The sequence below is a fragment of the Eumetopias jubatus genome, unplaced genomic scaffold, assembly GCF_037043125.1.
Source record: "Eumetopias jubatus isolate StellerSeaLion01/CBP00866 unplaced genomic scaffold, mEumJub1_p1.0 scaffold_104, whole genome shotgun sequence".
Taxonomy (NCBI): domain Eukaryota; kingdom Metazoa; phylum Chordata; class Mammalia; order Carnivora; family Otariidae; genus Eumetopias; species Eumetopias jubatus.
Genome location: NW_028274910.1, coordinates 303,257 through 329,462, shown reverse-complemented (window position 1 = coordinate 329,462; position 26,206 = coordinate 303,257). Strand labels below are relative to the sequence as shown.

Sequence of the window (26,206 nt, the reverse complement as noted above, 5' to 3'; positions counted from 1 at the left end):
TGATGTTTTCAAAGAATGAACTTTTGCTTTCATTCACTTTTAAAATTGTTTTTCTGTTCTTTATTTCATTTATCTTTGCTCTAATCTTTATTTTTTCCTTCCTTCAGCTGGCTTTAGGTTTAGTTTAGTCTTCTTTTTCTAGTTCCATAGTTGTAAAGTTACGTCATCGATTTGAGATCTTTCCTCTTTTTTAATATAAGCATATATTATAGCTTTAAATTTCCCCCTTAGCACCACTTATGTTGCACCTCCCAAGTTTTTTATCATTTGTCTCTAAGTATCTTTTAATTTCCTTTGTGATTTCTTTGTAATCCATTGGTTGTTTAAAAGTTGTTGAATTTCCACAGTTCTGTGAATTTTCTGTTATTGATTTCTCTCTTTATCTCATTGTGGTTGGAGTAGATACTTTGTATGATGATCTGTTGGAGCTTCATTTGTAACATAAGGTCTGTCCTGGGAAATGTCCCGTGTGCACTTGAGAAGAATGTGTATGCTGTTTTTGGGTGGAATGTTCTGCATGTCTGTTAGATCTAGTTGGCTTATTTTGCCAAGTTTTCTCTTTACTTACTTCTGTCTGGTTGTTCTAGCCATAATTGTGAGTGGAATATTAAGGTCTCTATTACTCTTGAGCTATTTCTCCCTTAAGTTCTATCAGTTTTTGCTTCATATATTTTTACAGGTTTTCATTAGATGCACAGTTGTTTATAATCGTATCTTCCTGCCTTATTGAACGTTTAATTAATATATAATGTCTCTTATAACCTTTTTTGGTTTCACATTTAATTTGCTGATATTAGTGTAGCCACACCTGCTCACTTTTGCTTACTATTCTCATGGAATAGCTCTTTTCACTTGCAACTTCTTTGTGTCTTTGGATCTAAAGTGAGTCTCAGCATGTAGACAGTATATAGTTGGATCATGTATTTTTATCCATTGTGCCAATCTGTCTTTTGATGGTTGAGTTTAATCCATTGATACTTGAAGTAATTACTGAAAAGAAGGGACTTAACTTCTGTCATTGTTCAATTTTTTGTGTGCCTTATATATATATATTTTTTGTCCCTCATTTCCTACATTACTGTCTTCTATTGTGTTTAGTTGGTGTTTGTAGGGAAATGTTTAAATTTCTCGTTTCCTTTTGTGCATATTCTATAGCTGTTTTCTTTGTGGTTACCATGGGAATTACATTTAACATTCTGAAGATATAACACTCTAATTTGAATTTATACCAACTTAAGTTCAATAACATACAAAGGCTGTGCTCCTTTATAGCTCTGTGCCCACCCCTTATGTTTGCTGATTTCACACAATTACATCTTTATACGGTCTGTGACTAAAAATGTAAACGAATAGTTCTTTTAAATGCACCCAGCCTCTTCATGTAGAAAACAAGATTTGGAGTTACAAACCAAAATTACAACAATACTAGGTTTTATGTATTATTCTTTTAAGTCATGTAGAGAACAAAAAGTGCAGTTACAAACCATTGCTACAATAATATTTGCCTTTATAATTGCCTGTATTCTCACCGTTCTTGAGATCTTTATTTCCCCATGTAGTTTCGAGTTATTGTACCCTCTTCTTTTACCTGCAGGACTCCCTTGAACAGTTCTTGCAGGAAAGGTCTAGTGGGACACATACTCTCTAAGCTTTTGTTTGTCTGGGAATATCTTGATTTTACCCATATTTTTGAAGGACAGTTTGCTGGATATGGGATTCTTGGCTGACATGGGTGTGTGTTTGTTTGAGCACTTTGTATCACCACACTGCCTTCTGGTCTCCACTATTTCTAATGAAAAATCTGCATAGAACCTTATTGGGAATTCCTTGTATGTGATGGTTTGCTTCTTTCATACTGCTTTCAAGATTCTCTTTTTGTCTTTTTTTTTTTAAAGATTTATTTATTTAATTTTTTAAAATTTTATTTTATTTTATTATGTTATGTTAGTCACCATGCAGTACATCATTAGTTTTTGAGGTAGTGATCCACGATTCATTGTTTTCGTATAACACCCAGTGCTCCATGCAGTACGTGCCCTCCTTAATACCCATCACCGGGCTAACCCATCCCCCCACCCCCCTCCCCTCTAGAACCTCAGTTTGTTTCTCAGAGTCCATCGTCTCTCATGGTTCGTCTCTCCCTCTGATTCCCCCCCTTCATTCTTCCCTTCCTTCTCCTAACGTCCTCCCTGCTATTCCTTACGTTTCACAAATAAGTGAGACCATATGATAATTGACTTTCTCTGCTTGACTTATTTCACATAGCATAATCTCCTCCAGTCCCATCCAAGTTGATGTAAAAGTTCGGTATTCATCCTTTCTGATGGCTGAGTAATATTCCATTGTATATAAGGACCACATCTTCTTTATCCATTGATCTGTTGAAGGGCATCTCAGCTCTTTCCACAGTTTGGCTATTGTGGACATTGCTGCTATGAACATTGGGGTGCATATGGCCCTTCTTTTCACTACATCTGTGTCTTTGGGGTAAATACCCAGAAGTGCAATTGCTGGGTCATAGGGTAGCTAATGTGAGATGGGAATCCATCAAAATCCTAGAGGAGAACATAGGCAGTAACCTCTTTGCCATTGGCCACGCAACTTCTTTCAAGATACATCTCCAAAGGCTAGTGAAACAGAAGCAAAAATGAACTATTGGGACTTCATCAAGATAAAAAGCTTCTGCACAGCAAAGGAAACAGTCAACAAAACAAAGAGGCAACCCACAGAATGGGAGAAGATATTTGCAAATGACACTACAGACAAAGCGCTGATTTCCAAGATCTATAAAGAACTTCTCAAACTTGACACCCAAAAAACAAATAAGTCAAAAAAATGGGCAATAGACATGAACAGACACTTCTCTGAAGAAGACATACAAATGGCTAACAGACCCATGAAAAAATGGTCATCATCATTAGCCATCAGGGAAATTCAAGTCAAAACCACATTGAGATACCACCTTACACCAGTTAGAATGGCAAACATGGACAAGGCAAGAAACAACAAATGTTGGAGAGGTTGTGGAGACAGGGAACCCTCTTACACTGTGGGTGGGAATGCAAGTTGGTACAGCCAGTTTGGAAAACAGTGTGGAGGTGCCTCAAAAAATTAAAAATAGTGCTGACCTATTTATTTATTTTCGAGAAAGAGATAGAGAATACGTGGCGGGGAGGGACGGAGGGAGAATGAGAGTCTCAAGCAGACTCTGCACCGATCGTGGAGTCCAGTGTGGGGGTCAGTCTCACAACCCTGAGGTCATGACCTAAGCCGAAACAAAAGTCAGACACCTAATGACTGAGCCACCTGGGCGCCCTTGTCTTTGTCTTTTAAAACTTTTATGATAATGTGTCTCTATGTGGGTCTCTTTGAGTTCATCTTCCTTGGATTTGCTTGAGCTTCTTCACTGTTTACATGCATGTCTTTCATCAGATTTGGGGTGTTTTCATCCATTACTTCTTCACATATTCTCTCTGCCTTTTTCATTCTGTCTTCCACTTCTGGGACTCCCACAATACCTATATTGGTTTGTACCTTGGTGTCCTGCACTCCCTCAGACCTTTTTAATTTTCCTCCACCTGTTTTCATTCTGTTTCCCAGACTTGGTCATTTCCGTTGTTCCGTGTTCAGGTTTGCTGATTCTTCTGCGTGGTTAGATCTGCCTTAAATCTCTTTAGGGGAATTTTCATTTCAGTCATCGTACTTTTCAGCTCTTGACTTTCTTCTGCTTTCTGTTGAGGTTTTCTGTCTCTTCATATTTACGTTTCGTTCACACATTGTTTTCTTGGCATTCTCCACATCTTCATTTCTTTAAACATCCTTAATACTTTCCTTTTAAAGTCTTTGTCTCGTATATCTGACATCAGGTCTTTTTCAGGGGTTGTTTCTGTTGATTTACAATGTTCCTTTAAATGGGCCATACTAGGCGCCTGGGTGGCCCAGTTGGTTAAGCGACTGCCTTCAGCTCAGGTCATGATCCCAGAGTCCCTGGATCGAGTCCCACATGTGGCTCCCTGCTCAGTGGGGAGTCTGCTTCTCCCTCTGACCCTCTCTTCTCTCATGCTCTTTCTCACTCTCTCAAATAAATAAAATCTTAAAAAAAAAAATAAATGGGCCATACTTTTTTTGTTGTTGTTTTGTTTTTAATGCCTTGTTATTGAACACTTTGTTTTTAGTGTAATGATGTACCTCTGGAAGTCCATTCTCGCCCTTCTTCCGGGCTTGCTGGGGTTTTAGTCATTATATTTATTTGTTGATTTACTTATTTTTTATGATTATAGACTGTCTCTGTGCCGGGTTATCAGTCTGAGGTGTACATTTAATGTCTTTTCAGGTCTTTTCTGAGCTTTTTCTTGGGCACCCACAGTCACTTTGTGTTTTTTTCCATATATGCAGTTGTTTTAGAATGTTCTAGTGTTTAATGTCTGGCTCCCAGAAGGGGGACAATGGGGCCCTCGCCCTTCCAATGCCCTTGGAGTCACTGGAGCTGGAGGGCCGCCAGCGAGGGCCGCCAGGCTCTGTGTCTGCACCTGTGTGATCAGAAGCAGCCGGCAGTGGTCAGAGCTTAGACTCCTGCTCTTTGGAGGACGGGGTGCTTCTTGCCCACCTGGCGTCTGCAGGCTGCCCCAGAAACACGTGCACAGCTGCCTGCCGCACGGCTGGGTAGCTGCTCTGTGCTGGGAGTTAGAAGAGACCAAAACTGACTACTTCCCCTGGACAGCTGCAAGCCTTCAGCCGACTCCACAGTCCCCAAATAGTCCCATCAGACAGATTCTGCCATGTGGTCATTGCCCGGTGGGCAGAGATTCCTGGTGCTCCCTGCTCTGCCCTCTTCCCAGGAGCCTCTGTCTAAATTCCCATTTTTCACCTTTATTCTGCAGTGCCATTTCACTGCTCATTCACTGAATCCAGCTTGTATGTTTGTTTTATCACTGCAGATATCTGAAGTAAAAAAAGTTGCTAACTTGCCATTTTTCCCCTTCTCTGTGAACAGGAAGACTGCCACCCACCCATTCATGAGAGTCTCAGCCTAGAAAATACACTGCGGGCGAGCACCATTGTTGCATCAGGTATGAAACAAGTTCTCTTGTTAGTGTCAGCTCTCACATTTGGTGGTGCTTTTGTGCTGGAGTGACTCTGTGCAGTATCTCTGAAAATAACCACCTTGTACCACCCAGGGACCTTACGGATCATTCCCTGTAGTTGGCGGGTGTGGGGCAGGACCTGAGGGGCTGAGTGCTAAGCAAGCGCTGGCTGTGGACTGTGCGCTGCAAGGAGCAAGGCCTCCGTGGAGCAGGGCAGCGGCATTTCGTGGGTTCTGATCCCTCTTCTCGCCAGACTTGTCAATGTCCCTTACTGGGAGGTGGCCTAGCGCAACCGGGGAAGGAAGGGGTGGTATTTGGGGGTTTTCCCACTCCTCAGTCACCCAGTAGAATTTGGAAGAGATCACTGTGGTGGGTTTGTCTGTCAGGGAGAAAAGTATTAGATGAGATAGGGGGCCTGGGGAGATATTTCCTGTTCAGCCTTTGGGGACCAGAGTAAAGCGTCTTAATTTTCTTCTGAGTGAAATTGGAGGATGTTGGAGTATTTCTAGTGGCTGAACAGGGAGGTCACCTAAATATACATTTTGGGAAGTAAATTTCTCTGGGAGGTATTGAAATCTAAATGCTGGTCAGCTTTTCAGAAAGTAGTTGACTTGCTAATGGTAAACAGGAGTGAATCTTAGCAGCAGGGAGCGTGAAGGCTGCTGGTGGGGGTAGGAAGGGTAGGGGATGTTCAGAGTAGGGCTGTCTGTCTTCTTAATCTGTGGCCCAGCGCCCATAGAGCCTGGTTGCTCTTCTGGTGGTTTTGTAAGAATCCCTCTGCAGAGACCAGGCGCTGTTGAATGCACTGTCCTCGGGAGCGCGCATGGGCGAGGACTACTTTAATAAAGCGAGGCGGGTGCTTTACGCTCTGCTGAGTACCACAGGGAAGTATAGGGTGCCCCCAAAACAAAGAAGCCAAAATCCTTACCTGATCAGAGTTTGAAGGAAGAGCAAACAGGTGCGTGAGGTCAAGGGGTGGAAAGGTGTGGGGAGGATTCGTGAGCGCACCAGCAGCTACGTGAGGGCCTCTTGAGCTGCAGGCTGACGAGGATGGTGCCGGGGCCTGGTGTCTGGGGCTCGGGGAAAGGCCGGGCAGTTCTGTGCGCGTGTGCCGTGGGGGCCTGTGTGCACAGCAGTGTGTCAGTCAGGCTCCTGTAGGGGTCCACGTGTGCACCTTCTAGGGAATAGAGGAGGAGAGGGGCCTTAGGTGTATACTAATGTTTCCTATGTTTAATAAAAATCTGAGGGCAACTAGGACAATTTTAATAGAAATTGAGGTCTTTCATGATTTTTGTACTGATGATCTTTTAAATTTCTCAAACTAAAGAGAAAGAGAAGTCAGGATAGCACACCAAGGAGGGGTGGGGAGCAGGCCAGGTCTCGGGCTGTGTAGACCCCAGGATGGGGAGACTGGCTGTGCCCGGGGGGTCACTGGAGAGGGCACTGCGGCCAGGAGGAGTCCCCGAATCTTGAGCTCACGCGTCCTCCACGCTGCCGATCTTTGCTGACCTTGCTGACAGCTGCGCCCTGGCTCGGTGTGGTGCTGCACAGCCTCATCGCGCCGGCCCCCATTGTTCGCTCGGTCACACAGCCAGGCTGTCCCAGGGTCGGGATTGGAATCCATCCTCGACAGCTGTCACCCTTCAGCCTTTAGCGTTTAATAGCTGATAGGAAAATATTTAAAACATAGCACATATGAGCTGATACTTGGTCACTGATTTCACATTTTCCCCATGTCTAGAGCTGTATTCTGTTTTGTTTCCATCATATTGAAGATGCTTTTTTAAAAAAAAAAATACGTTTTATTTGCTCTTTTGTTCCCTGTGTATTAGAATGTTGCTACTGACCCTAGTGCTATCGATCTGTGGCCTTTCTTCTCACAGAGGCAGAAGCCCCCGAGCAGAAGGCCTATGTGATGCGCCCGGTAACCCCCGTACAAACGTTTCCTCTCCAGGCGACCTTGGCACGTGGAAGCTCTTGGTTGCACACGTGGGCAGAACAGACACAAATCTAGGCGTCACATATGCTTGCCACATTGAGGACTGTTTCTCATTCTCTCATGGGTTGAATTCAGTGCACCCGGGCTTTTTATCTTCCAGGAAAGTATTTATGCTGCTCAAAAACCATCCGTTCAAAAAAACTTAAGTCTTAAGACGCCTCTTAAGATTCATTTGTGTTTGGACATTTTAAAAATGCAAGCTCTTTTCATTAATTTTAAATATTTTAACACATACTTACCTTTATTTAAAAACCTTAATAATGTGAGCAATTACTAGACTCTGTATATTATGAAACTGCTGTATCCTGAGCAATGTTTGAAAGACCTTGGGTTTCCAGGAGTAATTTAAGGGCTCATATCTTCTTTATACTTGATTATAAGTTGAGAAAGAATTGTTTTAAATCTTACTTTTAAATACGTGTCCACTGAATTCAGGTTGCCTCCTAGGTGAAGTGAACTTGGGCCTTCCTCCGTCATCCTGGGGTTCTGAGTGCATGGGAATGAGGGCTCACGTTAACACCACAGAGGATCCGAGGGCCAAGGGTCCCTGAAAAGGGACAAACACAACTGCTTGTGGTGCCCTCCATCTTCTTCCCCTTGTCTGTTAGTGAACGCCATTCCCAGAGCAGAGTCAGTGTCCCAGAGAGCTGCCACGTTGCAAGTGATAAGTGGACAAGAGAGTGTTCTGAAATTAAACTGCCAAGAGCCTGGAAGCAGGGATGTGCCCTAGAGCAGGGCTGCTGGGCGTGTGTGCCAACGGGGGTCCAGGGTGACCCCTCTAGAGCGGGGGCTTGTGTGCCGACGGCGGTGACCCCCCCAGAGCAGGGCTGCTGGGCGTGTGTGCCGACAGGGGTCTAGGCTGACCCCTCTAGAGCGGGGGCCTGTGTGCCGACGGCGGTGACCCCCCCAGAGCAGGGCTGCTGTGGGGCCTGCTGTGCCGACGGGGGTCTAGGGTGACCCCTCCCTCTAGAGGGGGGCCTGTACGTAGACAGGGGTCCAGGGCTGGTACTGATTGTGATAAATACAGAAAATGAGAGTAAACACTTGGATACTTCTATAGCAGTTTGATGAAATAATTTAGGTTGAAAAAATTGGAACATATATATTCTTTTTGGTTTTTGTGTGGTTTCATTTCTCTTGGTAATTTTTGGCATGATATTTTATGAGACTAGTCCTCGTGCCAGATTAGAAACTTAAAATCACACTGTCCCTTTAGTGGGCATGGTGTGTGAGGCTCCTGCGGCAGAGCGGTTGCCTGATGGGCCTCGGGAAAGCAGGAAAAGCTGCCCCACTGCAGTCCCCTGAGGGACACAACCCGCGAGCTGTGGTGCAGGAGGGCAGCGGGGGTCATGGAGGACACAGCGGCGCCGCACGCTGCTGCTGCTTGCACCTCGGGTCTCGGGACTGGGCAGTCCTGGCCGCTGGGAAGTGGGTGCGGCTGCCCTGCTGTCCCCGGACGCATGGCACGCTCACCGGGCGGGGCCCAGACCTGGTGCAGGTCGCAGTGTCCGCCTGTGTCCCTGGCTCAGTCTCGCCGTGTTGCTCTCCTGAGGCAAATCCGTAGTCTTTGCTGGCCGCCTTTGTGCTCCCCATCTGTTGCAGGCACACGAAAACTCTGCAGTGGGTGGGCCGCCCACGCTCGGGGTTTTGTTGAGACTGGCACGAGGAAAGCACTTCTGCATGGGAGCCAGCAGGTGCCTAAGTGACAGTCAGGAACTACTTCGGATGGTTGAGCATTCTCGAGGTCTGTCCATGTGTCTGTCTGTCTCTGACACGTTCTCTCTGTCAGACTTTCTGATGAATGTGCTCTGTTGTGTTCCCTCTCTGGTCTTGTTTCCAAAATGAACAGGTGACCACTTTGCCATATGTATCTATATATATGTATCTATAGATAGATTTGCCGTACATAACAGGGTTTGGTCAACCTTTCAGCCTGTACTAGTCCATAAGTAGGTGCCCTTTGTCAAAAAGAATGGAGAGTACTGCAAATACGCCATACTGACTTCACTAATTTTAGTAGTTAAAAAGCATGACCGACTTGGAAAAAAATGCATTATTCTAATTCCTTTTCAGTGAGAATGGGATGAGATAATGCATGGGAGAGCCTTTACCAGACTTCAGTAGATTATACAAGGAAAACCATGGGAGGAATTCTGTTAAATACTCTTTATGTACGTTGTATTTAACCTGCAGTACTGATTAAATATGCTATCTATGTGTATCTGAATGCATTACGTTTTCTTAGTCTTGTCATTTCTCAGATTGCATTTTGGATACTTGTAACTGCAATACCAGCCTAGAATCAACATTACTAATAGTTTGTCTGGATTTTAGGACAGTGTTTTCTAGCCTAATTAATTTTTAAGTCTTTTCTGAGACTTTTTGTTCTGCTAATATTAAAAATAATTTTGCAGTTTGTCTTCCGTTTTTGTACTTTTTTAACATTAGTGAGCTCATTTCACATGAGACACTCCTATATTTTAAGTTTAATTGGCAAAATAGGAAGAAACTACTGACGCAGTCGGATTGAATGTACTGTTTGACACAAGAGCTGTGTGTGTTTGGGGTGGGGTCCTCTACGGCACTGGCTCATTACGTAATCTGTGCTTTCCTGAGCACTAAGTGCAGACCCACCATCTGCAGCTCTGCTGGGCACTGCTCTACAGAGGCCGCATCTGTGCAGTTTGGGCTGCCCTCTGTGCTGGAGGGGCTGCTCTGCTTTCAAGGGGCTCAGGAAATTCAACCACACAGCTCTGCAAGCGGCTCACAATTAAAACAGGGGGAAGAAAGGAAATGCTTATTTTGAAAGAAACGTGTAACCTCTGCAGATGTGACCACTGAGCAGCCCTCTAGCACCTCCCTGTCTTCCTGAACATTCCATGGAGGAAACCGTTCATTATCTAATGCGTCTAATTTGCAGCTATGTGTTCATATAAATCCAAGAGATCACTAGGATCACATTTATTCCCTGGGTCCTGACTTACAACGCACTAAATTTCACACGTTACATTAATGTGACATCAAAGAGTTTTTGTACAATTATTATAGTGAATTCTGCAGTGGTGTTGGTCTCAGTGAGTATTTATGGACGTGATTTTCTTTCTTTAATCATTTCTCATCCTCAGAATTTATGAAAACTAGGAATATAGATTATGCATAGCTGCAGTTTAGAAACAGACCTGTTCTGTGGTTTTTAATTTAATATTACAGAGGTGAGTGCCTCTGAGCCTTTGTAATCCAATGGTTGTTCTAGGGGTATTTTAGTATTCTTTTACCTTAAGTTTGATAGGCATACACACTTAGAAAACCAAACTTTCAGGAGACATGAGTAAAAAAGGCTAATAACATCTAAATTCAACATCAAATGTTATTTATGTAATTGTCTCTTACTGTTTTAATTGTATAGGTGCTAAAATGTCAGCGGAGGCTCTTATACCTAGTAGTACTCAAGTCTCGCTCAGGGAAGGTGGTTCGGCTGGTGCGGTCTTGGTTTGAAGGTCCCATGATGCATCTGACCACTTGAGAACACAGCCTCTCTTCACTTACCTGTGGTGTTTGCACACGTGAACCGAGTGATGTTGTATATAGGTAAATGTGTATAGCTTAAAAAATCAGTTGAGTTCCTCAAAGCTTATTTTGAAAGTTGAGATTAGACTCTCTTGACCTAGCCAACTCAAATGTGCTGTTAGATAAATTTATATAAAATTAAGCAGTGAATAATATTTTCCATCAAGACAATTGATTAGAAAGTGTTCTCTCTGTGCTTCCCCTTTGAGGCATCTCTCTGTAAGGACCACTTTCGTGTTTTTGCAGGTACTGTAATAGGTGTTGTCATTTATACTGGAAAAGAGACTCGAAGTGTAATGAACACATCCAATCCAAAAAATAAGGTAGGCTAGATTAAGGAGCAGCTGCTTTAATGACTTGATTTTCCCTTTCAGTAAGAAAGTACATGCAGTCCTGAAGAGCTTGTTCATTTTAGGTTAATATAAATAACCTAAAAACAGACTTTCAAAAATGTTGGTGTTTTCAGATGTGAATTCTCTGTATTTATGTAACAGCATGCTCAGACTGAAGAACTTCCAAAAGTATCTTTTCTTGGTTAATCAAAGTTTCCGTGTCTCTTAAGTTTTCTTTGTTGGATATACAATTTGCCCATAAATAGTGAGTTGTGGTCTCTTCTTTTCAGTTTATTTTACAGTTTGCGTTCTTTTTTTTATGTCGATGGCTCATTTTTAAAATAGAATCTACATTAGTATGTTACAGTATTTGATAGTGCGACACTGTTGAACTCATTTAAGTTATTTTCATTTCATAGCATGTTGAAAACAGGTTTTAGTTTTAAAGACTGCTTGATTATATTCCTAAATTGATCATCTTTCTGTTATACTTCTGAAATTGTTTAGGTAGGCAGCATGTGTATGCAAGTTACATAGGAACCAAAAAAAAGTTAGTTTGATATCTCAGTTGCTATTATTTGGTTAATACATTTTGTATGGTCAAGTCACAGAATTTGCCGATGTCCACTTTATGAGAAGCTCTTTTTAACTGTGCATTTTACTCCTTTTTATTTGAAATATAATCTGAGGTGTATCTGAGTAGAACAAAAAAAGTGCTGTCGTGGATTCATACCTTGCTTTCTGAGTAATCAATAGAAAAGGTTGTCTTTTGTAGGAATTTTTATTGCAAAGCAATAGAAATGAAATAATTCTTTGAAAAGATATTTTTAAGGACAAGATGTATTCCATTTTTTCAGCTAAATATTGTTTTAAAAAATAACCCTTCCAACATTAGGAAAGCGTTCCTTACCCTTTGAATGTCCGTGCCTATTTGCAGTGCTTCAGAGTGGTTCTGACACGTTTGCTGGCTGGCAAGTGTCCTCGCCCCCGCCGGGCCACACGGGTCATCCCAGGGAGCTCGATGAAGTAGTGTTCATTAGGACTCCAAATGTCTGTGTGTGACACATTCATATTAGTTTAAATTCTGATTGTGATAACATGGAAAATTATCCCTGTTGATGTCTGTTACAAAACTTGCGCTCATTTGAGGAAATTGAATATACTTCAAGTCCTTATTTTTTCAGTAGAGTTAAATCTATTTAAAAATAAATTATTAAATTATTGACAGATTACATGCATATTTGTGTATGTTTTCTGTGAAGTATAGCAATATTTTTTTTTCTTTAGTAAGCAAAACTAGAATGTTCTACCTGTGCATATACAAGTTCTAGGGTATGTTTTGTTTCTTAATCATTTCTAATCGTTTTACTTTTAGGATGACTTTGAGGGTCAATTTTATTTTCAATAGTAAGCTTTAAAATCTGAAAAGTGATCCTGTCATGGAATCCAACTCCTGTTTCCTCCCAGCTTACTCTTTGGGGTGGCTTCTTTTCTGTTCCCTCCTGTTGTCTGTCCTCACCTCACTGCTCTGCACACACCTTTGGTTTTGGCTCCATGCTCTTCCCCTTGGGCGTGGACACAGAAGCCGTCGGGTGACCTTTCCCAGGTGTATACCGGAGGTGAAGAACTCCGGCCTGGGGCTTTGCTGCCCGGTCAGCGTCTGGGCATTGCCACTAGCCAGCTCTGTGACCCTGGGCAGATGGCTTAATTCTGTGTCTTACCGCTCAGTACACATTACCCACCATGACTGTCTTCCTCGACAGGGAAGTGTGCATTGGGAATGAGTGCCCAGAAATACTCAGTGCGCCCCTAGCTGTGCGGGCACCCCACCCCACACTGTCCCGCCAGGGGGCCCGGAGACCTGCTCCTTGCCCATGTCGGCAGCCGTCCTTCCGCTCCACTCCTCTTCCTCCGTCCCTGCTTTAAAACCAAACAAAACCTCTAAATGTCCTTGGTGCTAACACAGCACACCTCTAATAGGAAGGGCATCTCTGACTTTTTGCAGAACTGGATTCAGAACCCTGCTCTGCCACGTGTCAGCCTCACAGGTGGAGCAAACGTGCTCTTCCATGGCCGGCACCTTCCTGGTGCTCCATCAGCTCCAGGTGGAAGTCTTTGTACCTGTGATGGCTGAGGCCCAGGCAGAGCGCCAACACATGGCAGGTGCTGTTTGAAGCACCCGGTACGTAACGTCGTGAATCTGCGTGACCACCCTCGGAGGAAATGGTGGCAGCTGGTTTTGGAGCGGGGACGTTGTGGTGCAGTCACCGTGGTGCTTCTCCCTGAAAGCGCTGCGGGTCAGAATGCGTCAGCTTGAGAGGAAGCGCTTTTGTAAATTAAGGAATGCTCCTAGGAGAAGAATAAAATCTCTAAATTTGCGTATGTTATTAAATATTTCTAAGTGTCAAATGCCAGATTTATAAGAAAAAAATTCAGGAAACATGAGCATGCTACAGTGGGCAAAAAGTAACGGATGTAACTTATCTAGGGGAAGGACTGATACATGTTGAATGAAAAGATGATGTGATCTATTCAGATCCCTAAAGAGAGAAAGGAAGACATCATGTAAAGATGACCTCTCAGTGTTCTTGCAGTGGCTTACTAAACCAGCCAACGTTTGGCCTTCAGAGAAGGCCACCCGAAACACAAAGGAAACATCTCAGACGGAAGTCAGACCATTTCCGAGTTTCTCTTCTTTAGGGAAGCGCACTGTTCCTCAGACTCCGTTCTGTGTGCACGCAGGGCAGTGACAGACACAGTGCTCCGGTGAGATTTCGCTGTGGTGCTCACGACAGCAGAGTAATTGGGGCTGGAAATACGTACTTATGAAAGAGTCCTGTCTCTGAGTCATGCTGTGACACACATGGCCCTGAAAACCACAGTGGCTTACTACAGCAAAGACCGCTTTCCTCCTCAGTATGGGTCTGACACGTTGGCAGGTGCTCTGCTCATCGTGGTCCCTCGGGGAGCCCTCCTGGACACGTGCTTCCAGGACCACTGGGGACGAAGACACAGACGGGGCGGGTTACATACCAAGTGGCTCAGGTCACCTTTCCTTGGCCAGAGCAAGGAATGGCCCTCACAGAAGGTGAGTGGGTCACGGGGGTAGAGGCCAACCCCCAGTGCAGAAGGAGAGAAAGGGGGACTACTTAATAACTTAGGACCACTGGCTACCCCAGCGTGGTCCTAGAGGAGCGCTCCCAGGCCTTTTATGTACAGTAAGAGCCAGAACGAGACAGGAACCTCGTCAAACCTCCTAGTGCTGGCAGTGAAGGGTTGAAGTGGCAGAAGAGCGGCCAGGGAGGAAGAGGCTGAAGGAGGAAGGCACTCGTAGCAGTGGGTGGAGGTCCACAGCGTGCCGGCGCTCTGGAGGTCGTTGGGGAGAAAAATGAAAAGAGACGAGTAGATTTAGCAACAGGAGAATCATTGTCTTTGATTTGTTCCGGGGGAATCAGATGCAAAGGCAGCAGGAAGGTCGGGGATGAGGGGAAGGACAGCGGGGCCGAGGGTTGGGAGGGAGCCCGAAGCACCAGGACAGCAGCAGGGATGCGGGCAGAGGGCTTTATTGATTTTGTTTGTTTCTGGTTGAGAAAATTGTAAAATTATTCATGCTTTCCATAAAAGAAGAGAGGGCCCTAGTTTATAAAGGAGAAGCTGCCGTCTATGGAAGAACGCGTTCCACGGTCATCCCGCAGTCACTTCAGATCACCGAAGAGAAGATTCTGTGGTCACTGGGGGAAGAGCTGCTGTGTGCAGTAGGGCGTGGCTCCATGGCTCTGGACACATGTGGACGGTCCTCAGTCCGTCAGCCGGTGTGTCCTTGCTATCGCTCTGTAGTGCCTTTATTCCCTGCCTTCCCGTAGCGTGCGGAGGAGGGACCTGCTCATTTGTGAAACGTCTGTGCGCTTCTGGGATGGAGGCACTGCGGGAAGAGAGCAGTGCTGACAGGTGGGGGAGAAGCCAGTGATAACAGTCATTCAGGTGGGGAGAGGGATGCACAGCACGGCCGGAGTTGGAGAGGATTCGCCAAACGATTCAGCCTCATCAGTTCTTGAGTGATGGAAGGACCCAACAGCTGCTGGGATTCTTAAGTTTGTAATGGAGCCAGTAAGGAGTGTGTGGCTTTCTCAGGCCGATGTTCAAGAGCCCCAGAGCAGAAGCAGAGACATGGGCAGAGAAATGGCCGGTCCAGAGTGACAGGTGGTGGGGCAGGCGAGTCGGGGAACTTGCACAGTCGCAGGTGCACACAGTTGGCGGTACTCAACATCATGGCCCGCTCGTAGGGCCCCCGTTCCCCTTGGTGGAGTCGTTGGTGAGGACTGTTGCACAGAGCCCTGTCTCCCCCTGGGAAAAGCGCCAGCCGTCCCCACGGGTCAGGGGATGTGCGTGTGACTTCCCTGTGGAGGCCGGAGGTGCTCATGCACCAGCATTTGTCCCTTTCAGAATACCCTCCCAGAGCTGAGGAGAGGGATGTTCGCCATTGAACCAGTGTTGCTCGTTGCTTCATAAAACCTGTTTTTAAACTTGTCCTTCTGCCCATCCCATTTCCCAAGCCTTAATTTGGGCCTTTCTCCTTTTGTCTTCATTTTGTCTGTTCCGTTCTTCTCTAGCTGCTTGTCAGAAAGAAAACATCCAACAGAAAAATGAGGAGAAAAATGTGATCACTTGCCTCATCTTCTGCTGTGGCCACAGATGCCTGCACTCTACCCCAGGCATGCATTTTAAGAAACAGAGAAGGCAGTTTCTCTACCTGCTGCCTTAGCCACTTGTCTTACTCTGCGGCACCTCCCTATCCACACGGCCTTGTCTCGTGGCCCAGCTGAGTGGCCCTGGGCTGGTGACATCAGTGTTACCTCTGCCTGCGCGGAGACTGCCCCGGGGTGTCTCTCCTAGACCTCCTGAATTGGAAATTGGGGGTGCAGCCAGCCCTGAGGGCTGGGACCCATACTGATAACTGAGAGCCACCGCCTCCTCAGTGGCCACGACAATCTGAGATGGAAAGAGAATTCGTAGGCAGGTGAACTAAGCTGCAGTCAGATTCATCACTGACAGATGAGCCATGTTAGTTCACCCTTTCAGAGTGGTCCTTGGAATCCAAGTTGATCCTTTTATAGAATCAGAATATACAGCTTTAAGCTTATTACAAGGGTTTATCGGAGTACTCTTTAAAATGTAGCACGTTTTATCTAGTTGTGTCGATTAATACCAAAGTCTATGATGTTGTTCGATGGAGGAGAGTTCTGAGATATAGACCAGTTCTCGAGGCTCTTTTTCAGGACAAAAATGCATGGCTCCAGGACTCCCAACAGGCGCAAGGCAGGGACATGGGGTCTACCCAGTCTGAAATTGTTATCTTAAAACTTCAAACAAACCAAAAGTTTTTATTACTAAGGAGTTACTTTTATAATAATATTTGGTGAAAGTTTAAATTATAAGGAATACAACTTGAGTAATGGACTGTTGTATAAAGCCTAGCTTGAGATATATTTAATAAGATGATACTTGATTACATTTAAGAGGGAAAATTCTTACAGGTGGTGAAGAAAAATCAGTTGTGACAGGCTGCCATTTTCATGCCATTCATAATAATAAGTTGCTCAGAGCAAGAGCATCAGGGATGAAATGGTAATACAGATTGCTTCAGGCAGTTATTGTAATCCCTTGGGCATATTGATTTGTGTTTCTAATAAAAAGATGCTTTCAGATGTCTCACTGACAGACAGGTGATATGTGCCATTATGTGAATTAGAGCTACTTCTTGTTCTCTGAATTATCGTAAAGGCATTTTCAGATAGAACAAAATAGAATCATTTATGCTGTACTTTGTAGGTTGAAATATCAAGGCTGTGTTGGAGAATAGCTTTCTTATTTTAAAAAGGACAGTTTATTAATATTTTAAAAGTTGTATTGACTTGTATTAAGATGTTACCATAGAATAACTTCCTTCTCTTTTTTCTTGTGGTTTCTTGTGTGCAATCATAGTACCCCTTAATTTTTCTAATAGTTGTCTTCTTGAGTAATAAAATATCCCTGGGTTTAAATATCTGTTTAGAAACGTGATCGTGTGCCTCGCGCACGTGCTGTGTGCTGTAGAATACGGCAACTGTAAATAACGAGACTTCAGGAATGCTGTATTTGGATAACTGTTACTAATATTAACAAATCATAGTGTTTGAAAGCCTCATCAGGAAAAGATCAACAAGAGAAACAAGCCTACAATAACGTGGTTCAGCGGCATGCCGACAGGACCCAGGGTGGCTCTAGGGGTTATGGCCCCACATACCCTGCCTTTGCTGCACTTGTGTGACTGCACACTTTCATATTGCAGCTGCTCACCATGAAAAGTTGTGTTTCTTCATCAGCATTGTGAATGTAAATAAACTTACAATTTCAGGAAAGCAATAAAGAGGCAAAATGCTAAAGGGTTAAAAAGCAATCCTAATGATAACATCTGGGACATAATGCTCTGTCAGAGTATGCAGCAAATATCTACACCAGAAAACCGGGATTTAGTCCCTAAGTTCCTTTTAAGTATGAATTTGATTATAAAGCAGGTGTTCTAAATAGGAACACGAGCGTATTTGTTATTTAAATACTTTGTATCACTAAAAAGCCTTAGTTTTACATAAAGTTCTGAATGAGGAGGGCTTACTAATCATTTGTCGAAAACTACTCGATAGGGTATTTTATCATTTCTGAGCAGTATAGTTAAATTCTTTATAACCAAAGTCTTAACAAAGAAGTACAGGGGCACCTGGGTGGCTCAGTTGGTTCAGCGTCTGACTCTTGATTTCGGCTCAGGTGGTGATCTCAGAGTCCTGGGATCCAGCCCCGAGGAGGGCTCCACGCTCAGCAGGGAGTCTGCTTAGGATCCTCTCTCTCCTTCTCCCTCAGCTCCTCCACCTAGTGCCCGCTCCCTCTGTCTCTCTAAATAAGTAAATAAATCTTAAAAAACGAAAGAAGTATAGTTTATTCAAGAAGCAAATGTTTTCATAATTGTCTTTGTTTTTTGAAATCCTTGTTTCCTTACTCCGAGCCTATAAAAACTTAGAAATTTGTGGAAGTTGTGATGCCTTTCGATCACAATGTTTCCATCTTTTATGAGCTCACAAAACTGAGTACTTACCATCATCAGATAATCCTGAAGCCTTTTTTGGTGGAAGCCATTTTGGACAGGTGAGAAATGGGATCTGGAATATCTAGTAGAACCGAGAGTAAGGAGTAAGACCAGTTTTAAAACTTGGGACAGGAACTGAAGGAAGGTGGAGTGTGGGTGACGATGGTATGAGTGGAGACTGGGAAGGGGGGTAATGAGGTTTTCCTGTTGCTTTGAGATTCCCAGAGTCATGTCTTCTTCCCAAGAGGGCTGTGGTGGGTCTGAGTGGTACAGACCCACAGTGCAACTGTGCACACGGGGGGTCTTCCTCAGGATCAGGAACAGGTTGTGTGCACGGTGTGGGTTCAGAAGCAGACTTTCCTGGGGGTAAATTCCAAGCCAGGCCAGCTAGAAGGGAAGGCCACATGGGCTCCTTACTGTGTCCTGGGAAGGCCTACTGTGCAGCGTGTTCGGCCCCTGCGTTGGCTCCTCCTCGTTAGAGAGAGAAGTTGGTCCTCGGTGGGGACATGGACTAGCCAGCACTTGGCAGGCCGTGCAGGGTGCTTGTCCTGGGGGCTGAGGTCTCGGTGGGTTTGGAGGCCCGCTGGCTCCTTGTGCAGGGCGCCTCCAGCTTGCTGCCCGGGCCCCAAGCCTGTCCCCCGGAGAGCTGGCCCCACGCTGGCCACCATGACCGTGTCAGACCTCTGGCATAGCGCCCAGCACGTGTGCTGAATGATTAGATAGTTTTACTAAGGAGCTGATTGTCTTTTTTCCCCTCCATAGTTAATTTTTTCTAAGCGACAATTGTTTTAAAAATATTCCTCAGAAACAAATCTTAAAACATCTGGTTTCAACTTAATTGTCTTCTCATACTTCTGAAAATATATTCTGAATGCTACCGTTTTTTAAAAAATTTGAGTTGTCGTTAGAGTAGCAACTGTACCAAAGTTTCTTTTTTAAAACTGCATTAACTAAAACGTGTGTATGATAAATTTAACGTGAAATTAAATAGCTTTCTCTTCTCCTATGTAATTAGCGGTGTCAGCTAATAATTACCTTTTGTAAAACTTTAAAATATATCGTGTGTGTGTCTGTGTGTGTGTGAGCTTTCCCACTGTGATGAACTGTTGATTGCCTGGGATTTCTTTCTGAGGGCCAGTCATCCACAGCAAGCATCTCTGAGTCTTGTTTTTAAACTGTGTAATACCATCAAAATCAAAACTTTTTTGAGGCCTTGAGTCACAATGACATTTTTGAACACAGTGAGGACACAGAAACTTCTGTGGGATAAGTTACACATCAGACAGTCCTTTTTTTTTTTTTGGTTTCAGTATAAATTGAAATCAACATGCCAGGGTATTTCTTCATAGTATTTTCTAGAGGCAATAGGAAAAGTTTTGAGCGAGCCCAAAACATACTGGTTAAAGGTTAATTAGTTCCTTCCTCCAGTGAACAGAGCCTCCAGTGGCAAAGCTTTAGCAAAGATCAGTGAAATACTTACTGTTTGATGTTTTTAAATTCTGGTGGGAGGAGCGCTGCGCGGGGCTGGGGGGGTTGGCTCAGAAGGATGGTGGTCCTGAGGTCACAGAGGACAGGGATGCGCGGGGCCCGCTGGGTGTTTCACGTAGTGTAAAAACCCCCATCCTAGTGATCATGTGAGCTTGGTCCTGATGCAGGTTAGTTAATAACTGAGGCCGGGTTAGTTCGTGCAGTGGGCTGGCTGAGTGAGCTGTTTGGTTGGTTGATTTGAATTTGTGCTGAAATGAGGCCGAGATTGAGAGGGCCCTTCAGAAGAGCACTGTCTTGTGTTACTCTCACCCTGAAGAAGGAGGGCCGCTGGCAAATGACAGGCAGACCCACAGTGACCCCGAGGTGCCGACGGTGCCGCCCGGGGGCTTCGTGTCAGCCTGGGCACCTGTGTTAATTGGCTCTTTTACTCCATTAAAACTTCTAAATTTGTAAACAACCAAGACATTATTATAGACAGAACTATAACATTACATTCTGATTATGAATCTTATTTTTTGAAGCACATCTAGTTCACAAAAATTACTTTCAGAAGAGAGGAGAATTGTTTGGAATGCAAAGTTTGTACAAGTTTTCACGCTGATAATTTAGGGATTTAAAATGATCTATTTTATACAGATGCACAGCAGTGTGGGTATTAACTTTGAAAATACAGTTACTGCCTAAGCTGCAAATCACTGTTTCCGCAGCGGCTCCTCTGGCAGGAGACGGGGTCGTAAAAACTCCGGTGAATTGAAGATGTGCGCGCTGTGTGAGAGGGTGGCGTACCTGTGGGCTGGTGGCTGGAGCGCCAGGCTCTCATCGTCGTCTTCCCTTGCACCTGCGCCCTCCAGCCTCCCCATCCCTTCCCATGCGGCTAGCCTCCCCCATCCCCCCATGGTTACCAGCACCCACTCCCGTCTGGGGCGCCCCTCCGCCCATCAGGGTTTCCCATACTTCTGGGATGGCACCCCATCCAGGCAGTGCTGCCATTCCCTCACCTGCACAGCTCAGACAGCTGCAGTCCTGTTCTCTTGGCATCACACATGCTCACAAAGTGCAGATTGGTTGAGGTTAGTTTCCTGCCCAGAGCCATTCCTGGGGTCCCTATTTCTTTTTCTTTTTTCTTTTTATTAGCATATAATGTATTATTTGTTTCAGGGACACAGGTCTGTGATTCATCAGTCTTACACAATTCACAGTGCTCACCATAGCACATACCCTCCCCAATGTCCATCACGCAGCCACCCCATCCCTCCCACCCCCCACCACTCCAGCGACCCTCAGTTTGTTTCCTGAGATTAAGAATTCCTCATATCAGTGAGGTCCTATGATACACGTCTTTCTCTGATTGACTTATAAGTTTCTTTTCTTTTTTTTTTTTAAAGATTTTATTTATTTATTTGAGAGAGAGAGAATGAGAGATAGCACGAGAGGGAAGAGGGTCAGAGGGAGAAGCAGACTCCCTGCTGAGCAGGGAGCCCGACGCAGGACTTGATCCCAGGCCTCCAGGATCATGACCTGAGCCGAAGGCAGTCGCTTAACCAACTGAGCCACCCAGGCACCCTCTCTGATTGCCTTAGTTCACTCAGCATAACATCCTCCAGTTCCATCCACGTCATTGCAAATGGCAAGATCTCATTCCTTTTGATGGCTGCATAATATTCCATTGTGTATATATACCACATCTTCTTTATCCATTCATCTGTCGATGGACGTCTTGGCTCTTTCCACAGTTTGGCTGTTGTGGACATTGCTGCTATAAACATTGGGGTGCACGTACCCCTTCGGATCCCTACATTTGTATCTTTGTGATAAATACCCAGTAGTTCTCTGTAGAGTTTTGTACACCTTTTGTATGGTTTATTTTTAGGTAGTTAGATTTTGTTGATGCTGTTTCATTTGTTACCTCTTAAAATTTCATTTTCTATTTATTGCCATATAAAAATATAGTTGCAGTGAAGCCTTTTATTCCCAAATTGGTTTCCCATTAAAAATATTAAATGCATACTTTGCATTTTAATTACAGATCCCAGTCAGATGTTGAGCACTGTCATCTCAAGAATTTACCCTGTCTTGGGGCGCCTGGGGGGCTCAGTCAGTCAAGCGACCGCCTCTTGATTTTGGCTCAGGTCATGATCTCAGGTTGTCCCGTTTAACATTCTCTCTCTCTGCCCCACCCCTCTAAGAAAAAATATTTACCCTGTTTGGCCAGCTGATAGTTTCTTAAATGAGAAACTTGGTGACTTGTAGCACAAGACTTCACTGCTGTTGGTCAGGTGCTGAGGCCGCCTCAGGGCCCTGGGGAAGCTATTTCCTGTCTGTGTGAGGGAGGCAGATGGTGGGTCCCTGATGTGTAGGTGCAGAGGCTCACAGAAACACTGGAAGAGAAAGCACAGTGACTTGTCAGTTTGGGCTGCTGATGTGCAAGACCATAGTGCAGGATGACCCTGAATACGTCGGTCCCGCCATTTTTTTCCAACTCCGTACACTCCCATGTGTGTTCGGAGCAATGGGGTGTCGCTTTGAAGATGCTTGCCAAAGTCCAGATCTTACTTTTCACTCATGGAATCGGCCAGGCCAGAGCCAGCTCCTTAGTAGTTGTGGGCGCAGCCTGCCCCTGACCGTCCTGACCGGTCCTGAGTCACTCTTCTGCCCCTACCCCACTCACGAGCTCTGTGTGGACAGGCTGTGAAATTCACTTCTGTCTTCTTCCTCTGCTGTTGAGATGGTGATGTGTGTGACCAGTGGCTGAGGGGCCGGAGCCGACATGACCTCCTGTTGGAGAAAGCTATTCCAATGATTGGATTTCAAAAGGGGGAAAGATCTGCAGCCTCCAAGTGAGCTATTCTGTAACAGTGTTTTTGCTTGGATTGAAAGAAATGAGACCAAATGAGAAGTAGATACTTCATCATGACATGAGAACAAGAATGATGGTGGTTGGCTGCCGTGAGCGGTTCTCCTGTTCCAGCTGTGGGCCAGACTGCAGAGGTTCCAGGGCCGCATCCCAGGCCGGCAGCCTGAGTCGTTCATGCAGAGGGCTCACCGTGGAGAGGGTGCCTTTCAGCCAGAGACCCCAGCGGGCCCAGATGCATCTCGCCTTGAAAGAGCTTCCAAGGGCCACACTGGGCGGTGCGTGGGGCCAGCGGCCTGGCGGTGCTGAGTTGGCCTGGCTGAGAGGCGAGGCTCTGCCCGCGTGCCCGCCAGTACTCCGTGTGTCTCTCCTGCCCACAGTCCGTCACTAGTTGTGCATCTAGAGAGGAAACAAAGATGGCGAATTTGCACACAGGCCAGATGACATCGTGGCACTTCACGCGGACGTTGTGCACGCAGCCCTGTGCACGTGGACCATTCTCGTGGAGTGGGGCCCCAGGATGAAGCGTGAGCCCCTGAGCTCTGGGAAGACACGTGAGCTAAAGCCTGCCTGAGGCCTGTTGTCGTGACAGGCAGGTGGGAAGATGGGCTGTGCCGCCGTGGATTATAGGTACTTAAAAATAGTCTGGGAAGAATTAATTCGTTTAAATTCTAGTCATTATGGTGCCATTTCCTACCATCATGCCATACTTATTTTGAAAGGAAATTGAAGAAAAATTAGCTTACCTGCGGTGGATCATTGTTTAAGAGAAATCTGATGACCAACACTCACTTCAGGCAATTCACAGCAGCTTCTTCTATAGTTTAAAATGCTCTTCATGTAAGTTATAGGATTATCCTTTGGGAGGAATATGTGTCTCACCTTGCTGTTTTCTTGAGAGCATTGTTTTGTAAGGACAGTTAATCATCCGTCAAGTATCAAGGCTCTGAGAGATGCTGAAGGACACAGAGGAGTGTAGAGTGCATCTCTGGGAGTCCTTCAGGACTGCATTTCCACGTGCCCCCACCCTGGCTCTTCGAGGACACCTTCCTGCCCGACCCAGAACCTCAGGGCTCCACACACACCGCCCCGTCCCTGCTTGGAACTCGGTGGAACCCACTTAAGAGTGTGGGAAGGAAGGCTTGAGGTAGAACAGGCAGGTACCGTGGGGTTATTTGTCCTTTGATGACTTTGCTGGATAAAAGACTTGCCTTTGTTGACTGTTTACTTTCTTGGTTGTTGGTTTTGGTCAGTCGTTTGATTTAGTCTGTTCTGCTTTCCCCAAAGTAGTTGGTGCCATGTCAGTAAGTTTTAGCACATTTAGATAAAAACAGTGGAGAAAAACATTTTGATAAGCAAAATTTGACCAGTCTTTATTTTATGGACCTTGTGGAAGTATGTGTAGTTAAAGGGAAGTGCTACCAGAGATCTGATTATGGGGATGAGTAGTCCCAGGGAGCATCCACAGCTGGGCTGTGTCTGGCCCAGGAGGCCAGACTGGAGGAGGAGACCGAAGCTCCCGGGAGGTCAGCCACAAGTGCTGACCTCTGATGGAGTTAGGAAGATCCACCAACGGGAATCACGCAGCAGCCCTTGGGGAAGGCCGTTGGGTGGGAAATGGCTAAGGTCATCAGAGGTCTGAAATTAATCAGACCAGAAATGAAAACTCTTTTATGTTAATTATTAGTGTGGAATTACTCTTGTTAAAGTAAATCAGTTACTTATGCATTTATGTTTTGTTTGCCTGGAGCACTTTTGCCTGCATCTTTTTTCATGTAGAATGTAGCCTGACGGACTCCAGTATTGAACTAGCTCACGGTGGGTCCGTCCCCCAGTCAAAATGCACGGCCTCTCGGAAATCATACTGCCCCTTGTCTCCTCACATCTGGCCTGGGTGCTGTGTCATATTTTTGAGCACCAAGGCTTGATAGACGACGACCTCTGAGATTCTGAGACTCTTCTCAGATCGCCAAGGAGCCGCAACCCCGTACCCTCTTTGTGATCCGTGCCGTGTGTTCTCCGGGAGCAGCTGAGGTGCCGAGGAGCTTTCAGTGCAGACCCACTCGGCCATGGCTGTTCCCGGCTTCAGCCATAAACAGCCCTCATCCAGAGTGAGAACCTGTTGAGTGAACCTGATTTCTTACATAGGATACCAAAAGCACAAACAATAAAAGAAAAACTAATGTAGCTCCCCATTCATATCTCTCAGGTCACCTCCTCACCTGGTGTCCACCCAGCACCAGGCCTCCTGGTACTTATCAAATCTTTAAAAATATCGGTGGAATGAATAAATAAACAGATGAAGGGATGTAGGGAATCTGAGAATGGGGACTGTTTGCCAGGTTTCTCAAAAGCCCTGAACTCTATGTTCAGTTCTGCATGGGGTCAGTCATGGGCTAGATGTTGCTGGAAGCACAGTGTATGGAGACCAACGACAGAGCCCCTGCTCCCCAAGAGTCCCAGAGCAGGTAGAGCACTGGTCCCTGTAGGCTGAGGTCAACCTAGACAGCACAGTACGGTGGGAAATGGGGTCCGGGAGAAAACGATCAAGAAAGAATTCTTGAGATGTGTTTAGCTCAAAAAGGGTAGTTTTATTAAAGCACGGGGGTAGGACCCGAGGGTAGAAAGAGCTGCACTGGGGTCATGAGGAGACACTGATCCTATACTTTCAAGTTAGGGGGTGTAATGGATACTGCTAAGTCTCCAAGGAAGTTGGAAGGAAGGTTTCCAGGACTCCGAGGGGCTAGCTGCGGTTAGGAAAACGTCACTTACTCCCGCCCAGTAAAACCTTAGTCGTGAGACCCTCCAGAGGTGTATCAACGGTCATATGCTTGGGGGATGATGGCTAACACATATTGTGGGGGCGCAGAGATAAAGGAAGTTTCCAAGGGGATTTTTACAGGATCCTGGAGGTCAGGCTAATGTCAAACTAAGGCTGTCTTCTGCCTCCAGCAAGTGTGAACATTGGGGCAGTTAAACTCCCAGGGGAAGGTCACGCTGCCTGTCTCAAGGACTTGTCGATGGGCTGTGAACTGTAAGGAAGTTTGATTTTTCTTTTCTCTATTTCTTTTGCCTTTGTGTTCCACAGCAAGTACCAGAGGCCTGAGGGACAGCCCGTGGGGGGACACGTGCATTGTCTTGACAGGAGCGCCGGATCCGCAGGTGTCTACTTGGGTCACAACTTACTAAGCTGCACGCTTCGTGTGTGGTTTATTGTATCAATGCTGTGAAAGAATTTTTCAAGGAAAAAAGGAACAAACTATGATAAAGGAGGCTGAGAGCAGAACCAGGAAGGACGGGCTGCTGCTGAAGAGACCTGGATCCCAGGCTCCGGTCTGGCCCTTCCTGCCTTATGACCCGGGAGGGCGACCCTGATCTCCCTAAGCCAGTTTTGCACCAGTGAAACGAGAAGCACACTCACCACCCGGCTTTCCTGAAGGTCAGTGACAGGAGCAGAGCCCGGGCTGACAGTAAGCAGGGACGACTCGGGAGTGATTTGGGGGACAGCGAGCCTGAGCACACATCCCACAACAGCTCTTTCCAGAGACTCCAGGCCGCGGCCTCCTCCCCCAACCTCGGTGACGCCTCTGTTCTACCTTAACCCCCCAAACACTTGCCTGCCCTAGGACGCAGGTGCACACAGTCTGGAAGTTAGCGCACCGCGAGCCCCGGGGCCCCTGCGCCTGGGCCACAGGAGGGCTGTCCCCACCTGAGCCCGCGTTCTCCCGTGTTCTGCGCCCAGGGTTGAGTCCTGGGGGCGGCCCCCAC

General features: G+C 45.7%; 1 long non-coding RNA gene across 2 annotated transcripts in view; it reads left to right on the top strand.

Annotated features, from left to right (window-relative positions):
* Positions 1–25,569, top strand: part of LOC148161655 (uncharacterized) — a 305,996-nt gene extending 280,427 nt beyond the window's left edge. The window contains exons 5-6 of one of the 2 annotated variants that reach the window (XR_015767432.1): positions 4,994–5,069; positions 25,527–25,569. This is a non-coding gene — a long non-coding RNA (uncharacterized LOC148161655). Of the gene's footprint in view, positions 1–4,993; positions 5,070–10,896; positions 10,960–25,526 lie in introns of those variants that run through there. The other variant, XR_015767433.1, reaches the window with a different exon arrangement.
* Positions 25,570–26,206: the final 637 nt, after the last annotated feature.